Below are 18,796 nucleotides of genomic sequence, written 5' to 3'. Positions count from 1 at the left end.
TAACAAGAAGGCTATGTTCTATGTCTGGTGTACATTCCAACCATCAATTAATCAGGGTCTAGGAAGAAAAAGATGCACACTTGAATTGGGCAACTAATGATAGTTTAATAAAGGAACTATTTTATAAAATGTGGGGATTATGTGAAAAATCACAAGTGATGGTGCAATACCCTCTGACTAAGAACAGCAGAATACCCCGTGGAAAGGTTCATTAGTGATTCAGGAGATATGAAGGAAGTGAATACATTTTTACTTCTACTATTTGACTCCAGTGACTCCAACCACATCCCACATTTCTCTGGAGCTAAATAACTCCAAAATCTTAATTCCAGCATTTACTCTGGAGCTACAACGACAATGATAGATTGCTCCTGTTAGAACCTGAATCCTTGCTTTATTTTGGTTGACCAAGTGACCAGATGTTAAGATATTTTTCTTCCCTTTTCCTTGAGGCTAAGTGGATATGCTATACTTGATTCGCCACTCAGCTTAGCCTGCCACAAACTGAACTGGTCACTAACATTGTTTCTGGCATTAAACAACTCAGTTGACAAAAGATTACTGGAGTGGCCATGCAGAGTCTTAAGAGATTCCAACTGCTGGCATCATTAACCTGTAATGCAGAAGCTAACAACTGTTCTAATAATCTACGCAAAATTGCTGCTGAACTTTTCTGGAAGTGCTCAGTGATTGTGCAACTAATCTCATCCAATGTTATTGCTACAGCAATCAACATAAACATGGGGATTTTTACCTTTGGATTCGTGGACAATAATGTAAATGGTGTCTTTTTAGAACATAATTGACTTTGTTTTTTTCTTGCGGTACGCGGGCCTCTCACTGTTGTGGCCTCTCCCATTGCGGAGCACAGGCTCCGGACGCGCAGGCTCAGCAGCCATGGCTCATGGGCCCAGCCGCTCTGCGGCATGTGGGATCTTCCCAGACCGGGGCATGAACCCATGTCCCCTGCATTGGCAGGCGGACTCTCAACCACTGTGCCACCAGGGAGGCCCATGATTTTGAATAGACTGGCCATCGGTATCAACATAATTGTTACTTACAGCTGTTGTCCAAACAACCCTCCAAGCCAGGGATGTTGCTAAGGAATCAGCCTTCCTTTATTCTTATCACTTACCGCTCTTTGTTACTTGTTAGGATTTGCCTCTAATTTTGACTAACATCAAAATTCAAAAGCAGAGAACATGGCAAAGTTATTGTAAATACAATCAACATTTTGCTATGGTTTTCAACACTTTGTTTCCAACCTCAAGTTCTTGAAGAAGCACATGCTTCAAAGCAGGATTTTGATAGTTTAGGGTAAATCAATTCTACTTTTCCGTAGAATTGAAGAATTGAATTGTTGGAAAATCCTGATCTCCTAAATGTGTTACCAGCAGAGATGAAACTTGAAATCTGATCTTCAGATTCTCAGAGCAGTGTTCTTTCTTGCTGCAAATTTTCTGCAACCCTGAAATGTACTTATGAGACTTAGAGAGGTATATTCCTGTCTTTTTTTTTTCTTTTTTTAAACATTAAAACTTTTCAATACCCAAAAAAAAAGCAGGATTTTGGAACTCATTATAAGTAAATAATTATCTTCGTTTAGATAAATCACCAAGGCATTTTGGTTCTCTGCAACGATACTGCCTCATTTTTATTTCTGCACATGCATGGATGTGTGTGTGAGAGAGATAAGGTGGGGGGAGGAGAAGAAAGGGATGGGGAAGGAAGGAAGAGAGGAAAGGGGAAGAATAATCTTCTGGTATATAGTATAAATACATATGCCCAAACGTCACTGGGAGGAATATGGCATCATCAAAAAAATTAAGAGCAGCAAGACTATATTCACATTTTTACAGGCCATTCCTCACTACTTTAGTTTCCTGTGGATATTGTAACAAATTATCACAAACTTCCTGGCTTAAAATAACAGAAATCTATTCCATCACAGTTCTGGAGGCCAAGAGGTCAAAATCAGTTTCACTGGACTCAAATCAAGGTGTCAGCAAACAGCCTTTTTTCTGAATAAGGGAACATCCACAGGCTCCAGGGATGAGAATGTGGGTACCTACTGGAGGGGTATTTCTAGCCTACCACCCCCACTAACACACTATTACAACCACTCCACTCCCACCAGCTCTTAAAATTCGTGAAACTGTTGTTTGGACACAACTAGGTCAGTCTGGAGAAAAAGTTGAGCCTGAAATGACGAGACAAGTCTTTATAAATTATTTGTGGTAGATGAGCCATACATGGAATACAGTCTTTCCTTCTGACTCCACTCTGATTGCTCCTTAAAGTGGAGTCTGACTTCTTATCATTGGTTCCCCCATGATCAGCTCAGTGCTTCCCACACCATCCTATGCAATACGTGTTTGTGGAATAAACAAACATGCAAGTTATTGTCATGAATCCTCTCAGAGTATTTGTGCTTCATTCCACATTGACAAAGTCAATGATGGGGATCACGGTTATAGCAAAGTTAACCAAATGGTTCTTTAGTCTGTGGCTTTGCACCTCTCACCCTAGGGTCTGTCTTGCTCCCTTGGCCTGTACAGCATTATCTGGCCCTTTATTCATTCTGTCTCTTCCTTCCTCTCACATCCACAGCAGCCAGTGACTGACTCTTCCCAGTGTGCTGTCGTCTCAAGACATACAGCTCTTGAGCAGAGACCCAGCATGTGGCAATCCTCCAAGAGTGGACCATGAAAGGACCCTGCCAGCCAAGACGTACCAGCTAAGCCTATGACCTGCCTTTATCTGTGTCGTGGTTTCTTTCTGTTACAACCTTTTCTAAAACTAGGAAACACTCCTATTTTCTTCTATAAATCAGCAAATCACATTGAGGAGTATATTTGGCCAGGGAAGATTTTTCACTTTCTTTCCCCCCCACCCCCCAAAATGAAAGCTTTTCCTCTGCTTTGAATGTTGTATTAAGAGAAGCCCTCTGATTTCTGCCACCATTCCACCCACTCACCATGATGCCCACACTCACCACAAGCCTACATCCACCTCCACACTCAGTCCCCATCATTCCTTCTCATACCTTGTTTTTTATTCCTTTACTCCGAGGACTTCATCTTCAGACATTGATTTTTGGTTCCTTTATCTTTATCTACCACCCGAAGGAAAAAATTATATTCAGCTAAGGAAACGTGGGGAAAGATATAACCAAAGTGGAAGCATGTCACATTTGGGTCACACGTTTGCTCAAAAGAAAAGTTTCTCTTAGGCTTCCTTTCCGTAGCACTATCAAACTATAAGTGTCTTCAGATTTACTGTAGGATTTGGGATGCCAGTTGAGCAGCTACAGTCTCCTTATCTAGATTCGGATTTCAACCAGTGAAACCATTCCAAATAGCTAACACGTTTCCCTACAATGGCCAAAAAAAAAGCTTTTTCTGGTAAACACTGCCATAGACAAAACAGAGTCACCTAAATTGTCACTTAGAATATACAGGCATCTTTTATGCAATAAGAGATAATCTCCCAAAGATGATCTGTTTCATTGGCACAGAAAGGACAGGTAAGGTCAGTATCATTAATGAAAAATATGAAGAACTATTTTATGCGGAAAAGAATGGTAGAAGAAGAAAGAAGTAAATGGAGAAAGGAAAGTGAGGCAAAAGGAAGTGCTAAATAATAAGGGCAATTGATTTGACCAAGAGCATAAGACGACTCACATGGTAAAGACAGGCTTGGAATTTAGATTTTTAGAACCCTAGTCCAGAGTGGTTTTCTCTACCCCCAGTTTCCTAATCAGCCTGGCAAGAATGGGCTATAGGTATACAAATATTGATTCCTTTTACACAGGCACGTGGAGAAACGGACGGGAGGAATACATAAGCCAGTTGCCACTGATTAAAAATAGACCCTTCCTATTTAAAAGAGGATGCTGAGTAAATATAAATTTCTTTGGGCTCTGTGAAATAAAAAAATGTTTGGAAGCACTGTGGAGTCCACACCACAGTGAGACTTGGACGGCCAGTTTTTGACTGGGATAATCAGCTCCTTCTCAAAAACGTCTCGTCTCATGAGTCTGAGAGGACATGGGGTCTGCATCGGGAATCGTGAAACCAAGTCCCGTCAAGGTTCTGTGGTAGGTGTGAGGACAGGTAGTCCTCCTGGAAGAGAATATTATATTGAGGAGCTCTATATTAAGGAAGGAGATTCCTTGAAATTGTACTAAAAATAGTGTTGAAACCTGAAAAACCTTTTCATACATCTGGGAGTGAGTAATCTAACACTGAACACTTTAAGTAGGCTGACATGATGAAGTGACCGTTTTTTGCTACTCCCTCCTAGTGGGTAACAGAGACCAATTAATGTGGCTGAGGCTAGGGGTCCCTACTGTCCATGCTAATCTAATGTTAGTGTGGAGGGCTTCCTGAAAGAAGACGTGTGAGAACCTCAGAGTAATCACTAAAGCAACACTTGGATAGCTGGCAGCGGCCACAGCTTAATTAGAGCTGAACCTTCCACAGGCAGCCTGCTCTGGGAAAAGAGGGCAGAGTTTCTCACCATTTTCCTTTTGTTGTCCTCTTCTTTTGATTTTAGAGGCCTTCAAGTCATGTAGCCTATGTCAGTTTTTTTTTTTTTTAATTTTTATTGGAGTATAGCTGCTTTACAGTGTTGTGTTAGTTTCTGCTGTACAGCAAAGTGAATCAGCTATATGTATACATATATTCCCCTCTTTTTTGGATTTCCTTCTCAGTTAGGTGCCTCTGTCAGTTTTAAAACATGATTCCAAATTATTTTTATATTCCTGTCATCAGGGAGAGGGGTCTCTGCCTCCTCTTTTTTTTTTTTTTTCAGAGATTTATAATTTTTAATAGTAAGGTACATTCAGGGATTAGTCCACTGTTTTCTTCTCAATGTGTCTTTGAGTAAGACATTAAACCAAGGAATGCAACACTGCATTGATGATAGGTGTCTAGATTCCTTTAGTCATAGTTATATTCCAAATAGAAAATTGACTGGAGAAGATGCACTCCTAAGAATAATAGATTTAAGCAGAAGGTAAACTGAATAGGAATATGGAATTTCCTTTTGAAACAGTGACTGACTTACTTGATGTAAATTTATAAGTTTCATTTGAACATGAAATTAATAATATTGAAGTTGAGAAATTTTGATTCACTGGTCCCCAGTACAATGTTTAATCTACTTCAACAAACAAGATGAAAACAATATTTTTATAATTTTACAGGATTCTAAAAGTAGCTTTGCACTACTTTGAAGTACTAAAGAATCTCCCATAGCTGAAGGAAAATGCCATTAAAGAGATTTGAGATACAGTAGTTGGACTGTTAAAGAGCTAAAATTTTAAGCTTAAAATTTAGTACTTACACTAAGAACCACACAAAATTACAGATCTTAATATGGACCAACTGTATATAATATAATAAACAATTTTCTATAAATCAGCAGTCCCCAAACTTCTTGACACTAGGGACCTGCCTCCTTCTCTTGATTCTTGGTAGGTTTATAACTGGTCACAATGTAAGTGATGCTATGGGACTTCTGAGACTAAGTCAGAAAAGGCCACGCAGCCTCCAATAGTTCTTTTTAGACACTCCCTTATGGAACCCTGAGCCATCACATGAAAAGTCCAACCACTCTAAGTCCTCTGTGCTGTGCGGAGGCCCAGGTCACATAGAAAGGCCAAGTGCGTGTAGACTAGTCAGCTAGCTCCAGCTGAGATCCCAGCCAACAGCTGGCAACAACTGCCAGACATGTGAGTAAAGGTGGCTCCAGATGACCCCAGATTGTAGGTGTTGAGTCACTCCCAGCACTTGAGTTTTACCAGGTGAAACCCCGGGCATCGTGGAGCAGAAACAAACCACTCCTGCAACAGGCCTTTGTAACCTCCAAAGCATATCATGTAAGCTGTCATACTGCTTCCTGCAGAAGGTCCAAATTAAATGTTTTGTTACTTTCCCCCATGTCCAATGCCTCTCTGCTGCAGATGTTTTAACATTTTCAAACAGTCAAACATCGATACTGAAGCCCTGTAAATGGCTATATTTAATAAGAATTAATTAATACCTTCTCACACTGTATCTCTGGATTATTTAGCATTAAACTCCATTTCCAGGGGCTCCCCTGGTGGTGCAGTGGTTGAGAATCTGCCTGCCAATGCATAGGACACGGGTTCGTGCCCTGGTCTGGGAAGATCCCACATGCCGCAGAGCAACTAGGCCCGTGAGCCACAACTACTGAGCTTGCGCGTCTGGAGCCTGTGCTCTGCAACAAGAGAGGCCACAATAGTGAGAAGCCCGCGCACCACGATGAAGAGTGGGCCCCACTCACCTCAACTAGAGAAGACCCTCGCATAGAAACGAAGACCTAACACAGCCAAAAATAAAGTTAAAAATAATACGGGAGTCCATGTATTTAAAAAAAAAAATCCATTTCCAGATGGAGAAATGACATATGGCAAATAACTGATAAAGGTGGACTTATCAGAATAGCAAGAATCCAGTTCCTGATACCCAGCTCTTTGCTCCCCCCCCAGGGAATGCTTAGTGACTATAAACATAGGACAAAGGAGATAGGTACAATAAATGACCTCCATTCCCTGTCACTTGTTTTAATGCTTCCATGTTCAGTATTCTTCCCCAAGGAAACAATTCCTTTGCTAAAAATATAACCCCTTCTACACAAAATCTATGTAGTTCTACAAAATATTTGACAACACTAAAAATGGTGTCTAGTCACAGTCTATTTATCTAGATTGTCAAGAAAAATAAGACAATCTGGAATCTAATATAATCACTGAACACTTTTTTTTACTAACTAGAGTTGAAAATAAACAATATATTTTTCTTTTAATCCAAAAGATTGCTAGTTAATACACATACCAGCAGAACTCTCAAACAACTGATCTTTTGGTGTGACAGCAGCACACCTGTACTACTACTTTAAGCCTGGCTTGGCAAACAGAGATAGGTCAATAAGTCATTGATTTTGTATTGCAAAAAAATCCTAAAAGCTAATTATTACTTGAGTCTCAAGCTTGATGCCAACTGGAAGATTCTCACATGGAAGTAAATTGTATCATCTCAGAGTTACTCTGGGCTTCCTAATATTAATACATCAAAATGCCTTTCACTATAGAAAGAACTAGGAGAATATAAAATAAAGGAAATCTATGAAATATAGCTCACAACATGATCTACCTTATGAAGCCAAAGTACAAATCATGACTTGTACACTAATGACCTATTTGTGGCAATTTAGGAAGAACATGGGACAGGACTCGGAACACTTGGATTCTAGACCCAGCTTTACACCAATATACATGTGACCTTGGGCAAATCTCTAAACTTCTCTGGCTTACAAGCATACCTCATTTTATTGAGCTTTGACTTTTTTGCACTTCACAGTGCTTTTTTTTGTTTGTTTTTGCACATTGAATGTTTGTGACAACTCTGTGTTGAGCAAGTCTATCGGTGCAATTTTTCCAACAGCGTTTGTTCACTTCCTGTCTCTATATCACATTTTGGTAATTATTGCAATATTTCAATTTTCATTGTTATTGTATTTGTTATGGAGATCTGTGATCAGTGATCTTTGATGTTACTATTGTAATTGTTTTGGGGTGCCACAAACCGCTCATTTAAGACAGTGGTTCTCTCTCCCTCTCCTCTGGCCTCTCTATTCCCTGGACACAACAATCTTGAAATTAGGCCAATTAACAACCATACAATGACCTCTAACTGTCCGAGTTAAAGAAAAGCCACATGTCTCTCACTTTAAATCAAAAGCTAGAAATGATTAAGCTTAGTGAGGAAAGCATGTTGAAAGCCAAGATGGGTCTTGCACAAAACAGCCAAGTTGTGAATGCAAAGGAAAAGTTTTCGAAGGAAATGAAAAGCGCTACCCAAGGAACACACAAATGACAGGAAAGCAAAACAGCCTTATTGCTGACATGGAGAAAGCTTTAGTGGTCTGGATAGAAGATCAAACCAGCCAGAACATTTCTTTAAGCCAAAGCCTAATCCACGGATAGGCTCTAACTCTCTGCAATTCTGTGAAGGCTGAGAGAGGTGAGGAAGCTGCAGAACAAAAGTCTGAAGCTAGTAGAGGTTGGTTCATGAGGTTGAAGGAAAGCAGCCATCTCCATAACATAAAAGTGCAGAGTGAAGCAGCAAGTGCTGATGTAGAAGCTGCAGCAAGTTATCCAGAAGATCCAGCTAAGATCATTAACGAAGGTGGCTACACTAAACAAGAGACTTTCAGTGTAGACAAAACAAGCCTTATATTGGAAGAAGATGCCATCTAGGAGCTTCATAGCTAGAGAGGAGAAGTCAATGCCTGCCTTCAAAGCTTCAAAGGACAGGCTGACTCTCTGGTTACGGGCTAATGCAGCTGGTGACTTTAAGTTGAAGTCAATGCTCATTTACTATTCCAAAAATCCTAGGGCCCTTAAGAATTATGCTCAGTCTACTCCGCAATCTAGAAATGGAACAACAAAGACTGGATGATTATATTTACAACATTGTTTACTGGATATCTTAAGCCCACTGTTGAGACATACTGCTCAGAAAAAAAATACTTTTTTGCTAAAAATATGCTATTTTTTAACTAAGGTGTGTACATTATCTTGTAGACATATGCTATTGTACAGACTACAATATAGTATAAACTTAACTTTTATATGCACTGAGAAACCAAGAAATTCGTGTGACTCACATTATTGCGATATCCACTTCGTTGCGATAGTCTGGAACCAAACCCGCAATATATCTGAGGTATGCCTGTACTTTAAAACCAGAAAATTGTAGTAGATTGTCATATGGGAATGTGGTTTCTCAAATAAGTTCGTGCATATAAGCCAGTTTCTTAGTCCTAGGATTCTCCATGTTTATACTACTCAGAAGTTTGTCCTGCCTTTCCTTTGCCTACGTTTTTCACACACACACACATATACACACAGAGCTTTTGTTATATACGACATGTTATATTTATTTTTATAAATGTAGTGTAAGCCCTGAACGGGTGTTTTTTTTCTCTTTTGTAATGCAAGTGCCTGACTTAAGCTTTGATTGCTGTCATCCACTACAAAGAGTCATCCCCTCAAATAAACACATTGCCAGCCACAGAAATAGAGCCAGGACACCACTGCCACCCTGCTTTAGTCTCCTTTGTTTTAGAGATCTTTGTTGATTTCTGTAACTGACCACTTGGGCTGCTTTTTTTTTCTCTTTCTGTGCTTAAAATTTCCACTTATATTTAAATTCACCAATAAAGAGTGAGCCCGTGAAATCCTAGGCCCCCACCCTCAATCCCCCAAAACACAGAACCCCAGCCTCGTGCTCTCTCTCTCTCTCTCTACCGGCAACCTTGCTGTGTGGCCCCAGGTGTGCCATGTAATTTCCAGGACCTTTAAGTAATAAAACTTTTTTTTTCCAAGTTTGGTGATGGTTATTGCTGAGGGCATCTTGCAGTCATAATAAGAACCATAAGGGCTGGTCCAGCCACAACACTGGTTATCAATAGACTGAGACCGGCACAAAACAATACATTTACATAAATTTTTTAACATACGTATATTTCAAGCATTCAGAAAACTTAGAAAATATTGAATGAAAACCAATATACCCATCATTCAAACTTAACAAATACTATTATTTTACCATACTTACATCTGATCCTCCTTCTTTTCTAAAATAAAATGTTGCAAACAACTAAAATAACCAAACGGAACCACCAAACATAACCGCCACCTCACTCCAATGCTATTCCACTTCCTCCCTCATCATACTGTAATATCCAAAAGTATGTACAGAGCTTCCAGTTTATATTTTTATATTTTACTACACCTGTATAGCATTACCAATGTAATATTCTCTGGATTTTTAAAACTTACATAGATGGGATGATACTGACCATATCTTTCAACAACTTGCTTTTTCTCCCCAACTTTGTTTTCCAGATTTGTTCATGTTCATTCATTTAAACACTAGTATGTTCATATGAACATATAACAACTGATGTATCTATTCCTTTATTGCTAGACATTCAGAAGTTCTCCATTTTTCCCCTATTACAAACAGTGCCACAAGGAATAATCTCTTACAACATCTTCTTGTGCACCTGAGCGAGAGTACATTCAGGGTATTGATCTAGAAGTGCAATTGGTATGTCTCAGGGCATGTTCATCTTCCACTGCACAAAGTACTACAAAGCAGCATCCAAAGTGGTTCCACCAATTTAAATGCCTGCCTGCAGTGTACAAGAGCTCCCATTTCCCCACACCAAGATTATATGTGGTATTTAGACAGTCTTTTTCCAATACAATGAGAATAATATAGTAACTCATTATTTTCATTTGCATTCCCCACATTGATACTGAGGCTAAGGATATTTTAGCTTCATTTTCTGTGGATTGCCTTTCTTCTAGTCCCTTTCATAGGAGGATTGGGGCTGTTTTCCAATCTCTAAGCTCAACAGTCGTTAGCTATGTCCATGCCTCCTTTCCCCAAGCAAACGTGAATATGCTCAAACTCCACAGCCCATATCCAGGCATGATATCACCCAGGCTGCAGAAGCACCACTCAGAGCTCACTGTTCTGGCTTTAAGTGTACTAATAGGTTCCCACTTATGGATCCATCCTTCCTTCCTTCCTCCCTCCCTCCCTCCCTCCTTCCCTTCCTCTCTTCCTTCCTTCCTTTCAGCTCAGTCATACTTTAGTGTACCTTCTTATGGTACATTTCTTTATAAAGAATCTGTAATAGAGGGAGAAAGTAGTTGATGCCCTAGTCTACCATGTTGCTTGAACTAGAAATCTCTACTACTTTTATTTCATTTTAAGCCATTATCTCTAATTATTGCTCTGCCTGGTTCCCTTTTTCTCTCCAAGATAGCTATGGAAAAGCACGTTTTGAAATTTCTCTACCTTGGTTTCCTAGACATTTTAGAAAACTATCTATCAACATACTATCAACTATGTAGAAACAGCAATTTTAACAAAATGAAAAGATGGTGGAAGAGATTGAGAGAGAGACAGAGAAAGAGAGATTTGTCTCTAAATCTCATCTGTACTGAAATTCGGAGCCCTTTCCCGGCACAGAGTTAAGACTGATTCTATTAGACTATAACCCACTGATTGTTCTTAGTGTAAGGTTTAGTTTTCTTGATTAAGTTACTGAAATTTCAGATCAGGGAAAATTCTAGTTGATACTGGGCTCAATCTAGGAAAACCTCAGTCCTCCACAAAGTTGCTATCTTGATCATGGAATTCCAAGACATTCTACTCTAGCTTTAGGCAAACTTCAGTTTAAAGCCATAGCATTTCTAGGCTGAAAGTTATCGCAAGTGTCAAGAAAACAGTGCATATGATGAAAGCAGTAATCAAGGCTTCAAAAAACTTACTATTACAGATTGCCAACAAACACATGAAAGAATGCTCAACATCATTAATGATTAGAAAAATGCAAATCAAAACGACAATGAGATATCATCTCACACCAGTCAGAATGGCCCTCATCAAAAAATTTAGAAACAATAAATGCTGGAGAGGGTGTGGAGAAAAGGGAACACTCTTGCACTGCGGGTGGGAATGTAAATTGATACAGCCACTATGGAGAACAGTATGGAGGTTCCTTAAAAAACTACAAATAGAACTACCATATGACCCAGCAATACCACTACTGGGCATATACCCTGAGAAAACCATAATTCAAAAAGAGACATGTACCACAATGTTTATTGCAGCTCTATTTACAATAGCCAGGACATGGAAGCAACCTAAGTGTCCATCATCAGATGAATGGATAAAGAAGATGTGGCACATATAAACAATGGAATATTACTCAGCCATAAAAAGTAACGAAATTGAGTTATTTGTAGTGAGGTGGATGGACCTAGAGTCTGTCATACAGAGTGAAGTAAGTCAGAAAGAGAAAAACAAATACCGTATACTAACACATATATATGGAATCTAAGAAAAAAAGAAAAAAAAAGGTCATGAAGAACCTAGGGGTAAGACAGGAATAAAGACACAGACCTACTAGAGAATGAACCTGAGTATATGGGGAGGGGGAAGGGTAAGCTGTGACAAAGTGAGAGAGGGGCATGGACATATATACACTACCAAACATAAAACAGATAGCTAGTGGGAAGCAGCCGCATGGCACAGGGAGACCAGCTCGGTGCTCTGCGGCCACCTAGAGGGGTGGGATAGGGAGGGTAGGAGGGGAACGCAGAGGGAGGGGTTATGGGGATATATGTATATATATATAGCTGATTCACTTTGTTATACAGCAGAAACTAACACACCATTGTAAAGCAATTATACTCCAATAAAGATGTTAAAAAAAAAAACCCAAAAAACCCCCACCTTATTATTGGTGGAGGCTTTTAGAGTTCAGAAATCCTGTTCCCAGAGCTCAGAGTTTCTTTTGTTTTTTTAAACTACAGTGGACCCTGGAACAATGCAGGTTTGAATTGTCTAGATCCACGTATATGCGGATTTTTTTCACTAAATACATACTACACCACTACTGGATCCACAGTCAGTTGAATCCACAGATGCAGAACCATGTATACAAAGGGCCAACTGTAGAGTTATATTCAGATTTTGGACTGTGCAGAAGGCTGGCACCCCTAAGCCCCCCATCTTGTTCAAGGGTCAACTGTACCCGTGTTGGTTTACTAGGGCCGCCAAAACAAACTACCACAAACTAGGTGATTTAAAACAACAGAGGTTTATTATCTCACAGTTCTGGAGGCTAGGGGTCCAAAATCAGGGTGTTGGCAGGGAGGGCAGATGTTCCTCTGAACCTGTAGGAGGGAATCCTTCTTTGCTTCTTCCTAGTTTCTGGTGGTTTACTGGCAATCTTTGGCATTTTTTGGCTTGCGGCTGCAACACTTCAATCTGCCTTTGTTGTCACGTGGTTTTTCTCTCCTGTGTCTTCTTGTAAGGACACCAGTCATATCAGATAAAGAGCCCACCCTACCCCAGTCTGACCTCCTTTTAACAGATTATATCTGTAGTGACTCTTTCCAAATAAGCTCACACACTGAAGTACTAGAAGTTAGGACTTCAGTATAATTTGGGGGGCGGGGGGGCACAATTCAACACATAACACTACACATGTTGATAATTTGTTAAAAAGCTTAATGATGATAGACTTATTAAAATAGGATGTTCCCAAACGATCAATGAGAACTTGTGCCTGGTCCTACAAGATAGTGTATGACCAACTGAGTACTTACCCATTTCATCATTTTAAGCAGTTTTATAGTATTTGTCATGGGTTGAATAGTATCCCCCCCAAACTCATGTCCACCTGGAAGCTGAGAATGTGAACTTACTTGGAAATAACGGTCTTTGAAGATGTAATTAGTTAAGGATCTTGAGATGACATCATCCTGGATTTAGTGTTCACCTTAAATCCAATCACTGGCATCCTTGTGAGAAAAGGAGAGAACACACACAGACACTGCGAAGAAGACCATGTGAAGACAAAGCAGAAATTGGAGTTACGCTGCCATAAACCAAGGAATGCCAGGAGCCACCAGAAGCTTGACGAGACAAGGAAAGATTCTCCCCTAAAGCTTTCAGAAGGAGCATGACTCTGCCAAACCTTGATCTTGGACTTCTGGCCTCCAAAAGTGTGAAAGAATAAATTTCTGTCATTTTAAGCCACCAAATATGTGGTTATTTGTTATGGCAACTCTAGAAAACTGATGCAGTACTCCTTTTATATAGATTGGGAAAAATTTATTTCACCAATCCCTTATTGTTGAACAGTTAGGTTGTTTCCAATTAAAAGAACATAGTGAGACAGGGACTTCCCTGGTGGTGGAGTGGTTGAGACTCTGCGCTCCCAATGCAGGGGGCCCGGCTGGGTTCAATCCCTGGTTGGGGACCTGGATCCCACATGCATGCTGCAACTAAGACTTCACATGCCACAACTAGGACCTGGTGCAACCAAATAAATATTTTTTAAAAAAGAGAACACAGTAAGATGTAAAAAATGTACTTGATGAAAGGAAATGGAGAAGATATCCAAATAACCTTGAGATAGGCAATTATAAATGGGAAGAAGCTACCAGAAAAGAGATTTCAACTCAAAATAAACTTTGTCTAGTAATCAGTACAGTACAAACTGGGAAAATGGCAGCCTTGGGAGGTTATAAATCTTCAACCTTCAGGCACAGAGGCGAGTATTTGGTGCAAATGTTTTAGAGGACATTTGAGCACTGAATCGTGGGTTGAACTTGATGACCATTAAATTTCCTTTTATTCTAAAAGTTTATGAGTCTATCCCTCAGGGGATAGTGCCATGGGGGAAAATGTATGAAAGAAAAATATCACAACTGAAGAAATTTAGTGAAAGGGCAAGCTGAACCCCACACAACTCTCCAGCTCTCAAGAACATTACCATTTTGTCATTTGGAAACAGGAGGTTTAAAAAAGAAATTTAAAAAAATAATGTTAATGGCAAATCACATCTGCTGTGACAGGCTTAGAAGGAATGATTCATCGCACATTAGAGTTAGGAGGGATTTTGAAGATCTTCTTGTTCAATCCCCTCAATTTATTATATGAAGGAACTGAATTCAAGAAAAACTGAGTGGTCCTAAGTCACTTAGCTAGTTAATGATAGAAGCAAGACTTCAATCTAGATTTTCAGATCCAACTGTCAAACCGATTTTAAAACTTGTTTACATTTTCAGGTAACCTGAGACCTAGAATTCTCTGGCATTGTTCTTTTAAATGACATTTAAAATCCTAGTTCTGAAGGTTTCAACAAATTACACTTTTCCAGAGGATAACTGTATAGATATTTTTTCTTCCTTTAGGGCTTTCCAAATACACAGATCCTTTATTTTTCCAATTATGAATCACACTAAGGTAGTGAGATATGGAAATCTTGCAAATATACTGAAAGGATAAAATCATCTGCATACTTGTGAACCAGTCCAACATTGAATATATTTACACCCACATTAGCTAATCTTAAAGAATTATCATGTTCAAGTTTTTTACAATTGAAAAAATTATGATTCTTTTCCTCTGTAAATGAATGTGAACTTAATATTGTGGAAATTTCATGTTTAAGTATTTCTCCTTCAGTAACAGAATACTGTTACTATTCAATCACCTTTTAAAATACCCCCAAAAGACTATTCATAGAATATAGAAACTTACAGTAATTTGATAAGATGATTATGAAATAAAAACATAAAACATTTTGTTGACAAAAATGCATAGATATAAGGCAACAGTCCAAAATGTTAACAGTATGAGATTATTTTTCCCACTTCTCTGTTTTTCAAATTTTCTATAATAATTACATATTTCACATCAACAACAAAAATAATCTTATATTCTACAGATTAAAATGAAGCTAAAAAACAATATGAAAATCTGATTTTCTAAACTAAATCAAAAGCCTATCCATTCTCTACCTAAGTGGATAAAATTAATACATAGGATATGATTTGATATAAACAAAGTCATAAACCTTACTGGATGCTTCTACATAGGGATGTTAAAATATTTATCTATATGTCCCTTGGGTAGTGCATGATAAGTAACTAAACAATGTCATCAAGTTTCAAATGAATATGGGTGTTGAAGGTTGACTGATTTCATGTTAATATAGTACCTGGAATGAAGAAGTTTATTCTCCATGTTTTCCCTTTTCTTCCTAGCTTCCTGTGCATCTAGTCAAATTATGATGAAAGTTTCTGGATTTTATTCAGTATGAATCTAGCTCGAGATCATTTTCAAACTAACACGCAACTGATAGGACCATTAAATTTATGAATTCTTAAAAAGGAGAAATACTATAATGACTTACATTATAGATGCCTTTGCTTATCAAAGGTTACAGTAACTTGGTTTTCCAAATTACTATTTCCTCTCCAATTTTGCCAGGAGAAATTGGTCTTTCAGACATATTAATCGTTTATTCTAAAGAAATTCTGTCAACATTAAAGAGTTTTTCCATTATAACTAAGCTTGAACAAAGATAGAACACCTATGAGATAAACTAAAACTGGTTCTTAACCTACAGTTGTCATGTTGGGCTTTTTTGGACATGTAAAGAATTTATTTACTGAAATGCATGCTAATTTGAAATATATTTACAAATATCACCTCCCATGAGGTAATGGCCAATTAAAAAATAAACACCTATTTATTTAAGAAAATTGTATACTTCTCAGAAATATGATGTTTGCACCTTGAAAAATCCTGTGCAGAAATAAAATGAGCAAGATAAAATATGTGCTATGGCTAGTAGTTTATAGACACACGTTTCTACTGATTATCCACTGGCATGTTATTAATCAACATCAAAAATATCAACTAAGCCACAAATTATGTATAGCTCATTACAAAGAGTACTACAGATGGGGTACCCACTGGCATCCAGAACAAGAAAAAATGGGATTCCGAAATACCTAGTTTGATCCTTCATTTCCTTCCCTAATAGTCTCCTTATTTCTAAGCTCCTATGTATTCAATTAACATATATCCTTATTTATCCCCTTTCCACACTACTTCCATTCTTCTGGGCATGGGTAAATATCAACCCTTCTTTATTGGTAATGGCGGAGTAAAAAAGTTTATGAAGACAACATTTATTATGGATATTTTATTCTGACTTTCCAATTCAGGAGTTCTCTCTTCAGTGGTATTTATAATCTTTGGTGGGCAGACTCTAAGAATCATTGGTCCCCAATGATTCACACCTCCTATTCATGACCTTGTGCAGTCCCCTCCCCTTGGTTATGGACTGGACACAGTGACTTGGCCTTCTGACCAACAGTCTTGTTAGCAGACTCTCTATATGCTCTTTCTATTGTAAGCTGCTCTAGTGGAGAGGCCCATATGGCAAGAACTGAAGGATGTCCCTACCCAATGGCCAGTAAGGAACTGAGGACTTCAGTCCAACAACCTGCTTGCAACCACACAGATTTGAAGCAGATCTTTCCCTAGCTGAGCCTTCAGATGACACCCTTCCCCTGACGGATACTTTGATTGCAGCCTTGTGAGACTCTGAATCAGAGAACCCAGTTAAGCCATGGCTGAACTCCAGACCCACAGAAACTGTGATAATAAATGTATGTTGTTTTAAGAAGCTAAGTCTGCAGTTATATGTTATGCAGAATAGATAACTAATACAATGTTTTGTGTTCTTAATTTTGTTTACTGTTTTGTTTTTCTAGTTCTTGAATATTTCGCTCTTTTACAAATCTGCGATGACATTTTTTATAGTTTCCAGTTCTATACTGAAATTTTCAATCTTTTATTCTATCTCCTTGAACATAGTAAACATTAATTTTAAAGTCTATTTCACAATCCAAATATTTGATGCCCCTTTGGGTCTGTTTCTACTGTCTATTGTTTCTGCTGATTTTCATTCTGACTGTCTTTCTCCTCTTGTGCCCAATTATTATATGGATATATTGTATTTGAAAAAGTTTTGTAGAAATAATTTGAGACCTAGGAACCTGTTCTCTTTCTCCAAACTTGCATCTTTCAGATTCCCAGGGCACTAAAAATCTCAGATCATGTTAATCTACTTTCAAAACTTCAGATTTTTCTAAGCTATCTAGTTGACTCAATTCTAAGCTATATTCTATGTGAATGGTTTGCTTCTAGTTCACCTTTATACCTTGAATGTGATCCTTCAGGGTCTCAAACCAAGGAATTCTTCCCAAGTCCCAAACTTGGAGATGCTGTGCTATAACTTGTCCTTCTAATCTCACAAGACTATTAAAATTCTACTCAACCTTTCAGCCTCCTCTTCTTGGTTAACAAATTCCCCCTCCAGAGCAAAAGCAGACCCAAGACTAGGTTCACCTTTCTGGATTTCCATTTTCTTCCTGATATCAGTCTGGCAATTACTCACTACCTTGTTACCTCTCTAATTGCCTTCAAGTGGATATTTGTTATATTTAGTCAGATATTATAGCAGGAAGATTGAACCAAATAATCTAGTCCACCATTTTGGGACACAGAAGTCAAAGGTTTCTTTTGTTTCTGTTTTTGTTTTTTAATAGGTTACTTCACAGCATTCTAACCAGTCTGTTTTTGACCACCATTTGGGCATCTTCTCTAGTCTGATAAGGGCTTAACTCTGTAAGAGCATCCTAACCATTCTTCCACAACTGGGGAGGGTGATACTGTAGACAACCCAACATAGACTATAAAGGGAAACAAAATGCTCCATATAGTGTCCAAATATTCTCTGGTTGCCAACTTTGGTTCTGTGAAAATAGACAAAATTTCTCCCAACCTCATGATTAATAAACTGTCAAAACAAAACAAATCAGGTTTCACTTTGCCTTTCATTCAGCAAAAGAGGTAGGGAACAGAAGTTCATGTATTTTGCCAGGTAACTAATATATCTTCTTTCACTCAAAGACCAGGTTTCACTTAATTATCTCAAATGAAATTGAACTCCTCATTTGAATTCAATTTATCATTAATGTATGTTGATAGAAAACTGAGATCCTAAAGCCTGAAAAGTAATTATAAAGGTTGAATTTTACCACTAGTAATACAAGTTCTTAATGGTAATCCGGACCTCAGGGGTCATAAACTCAATGCCTTAGAGACAAAACATTTAACAGAAATTAGTGAAGCATGACAGATGATGTTGGTCAAGAGAGTAAAAATGAGGAGTGGGTGGTGGGGGGACTCGGACAAACTGGAGAGAGTATGTCCCCTCTAAAGGGACCCAGAGCAGACAAGTTCCAGAGCCTGTTTATTGTTAACACAAAAGAATGTAAACCTAGCGTCATCAGATTTTACTATTTTTCAAA

The sequence above is a fragment of the Stenella coeruleoalba genome (assembly GCF_951394435.1).
Source record: "Stenella coeruleoalba genome assembly, chromosome: 3".
NCBI classification, from domain to species: Eukaryota; Metazoa; Chordata; class Mammalia; order Artiodactyla; family Delphinidae; genus Stenella; species Stenella coeruleoalba.
The sequence above is the reverse complement of the archived record's forward strand: the minus strand, read 5'-3'. Positions refer to the sequence as shown.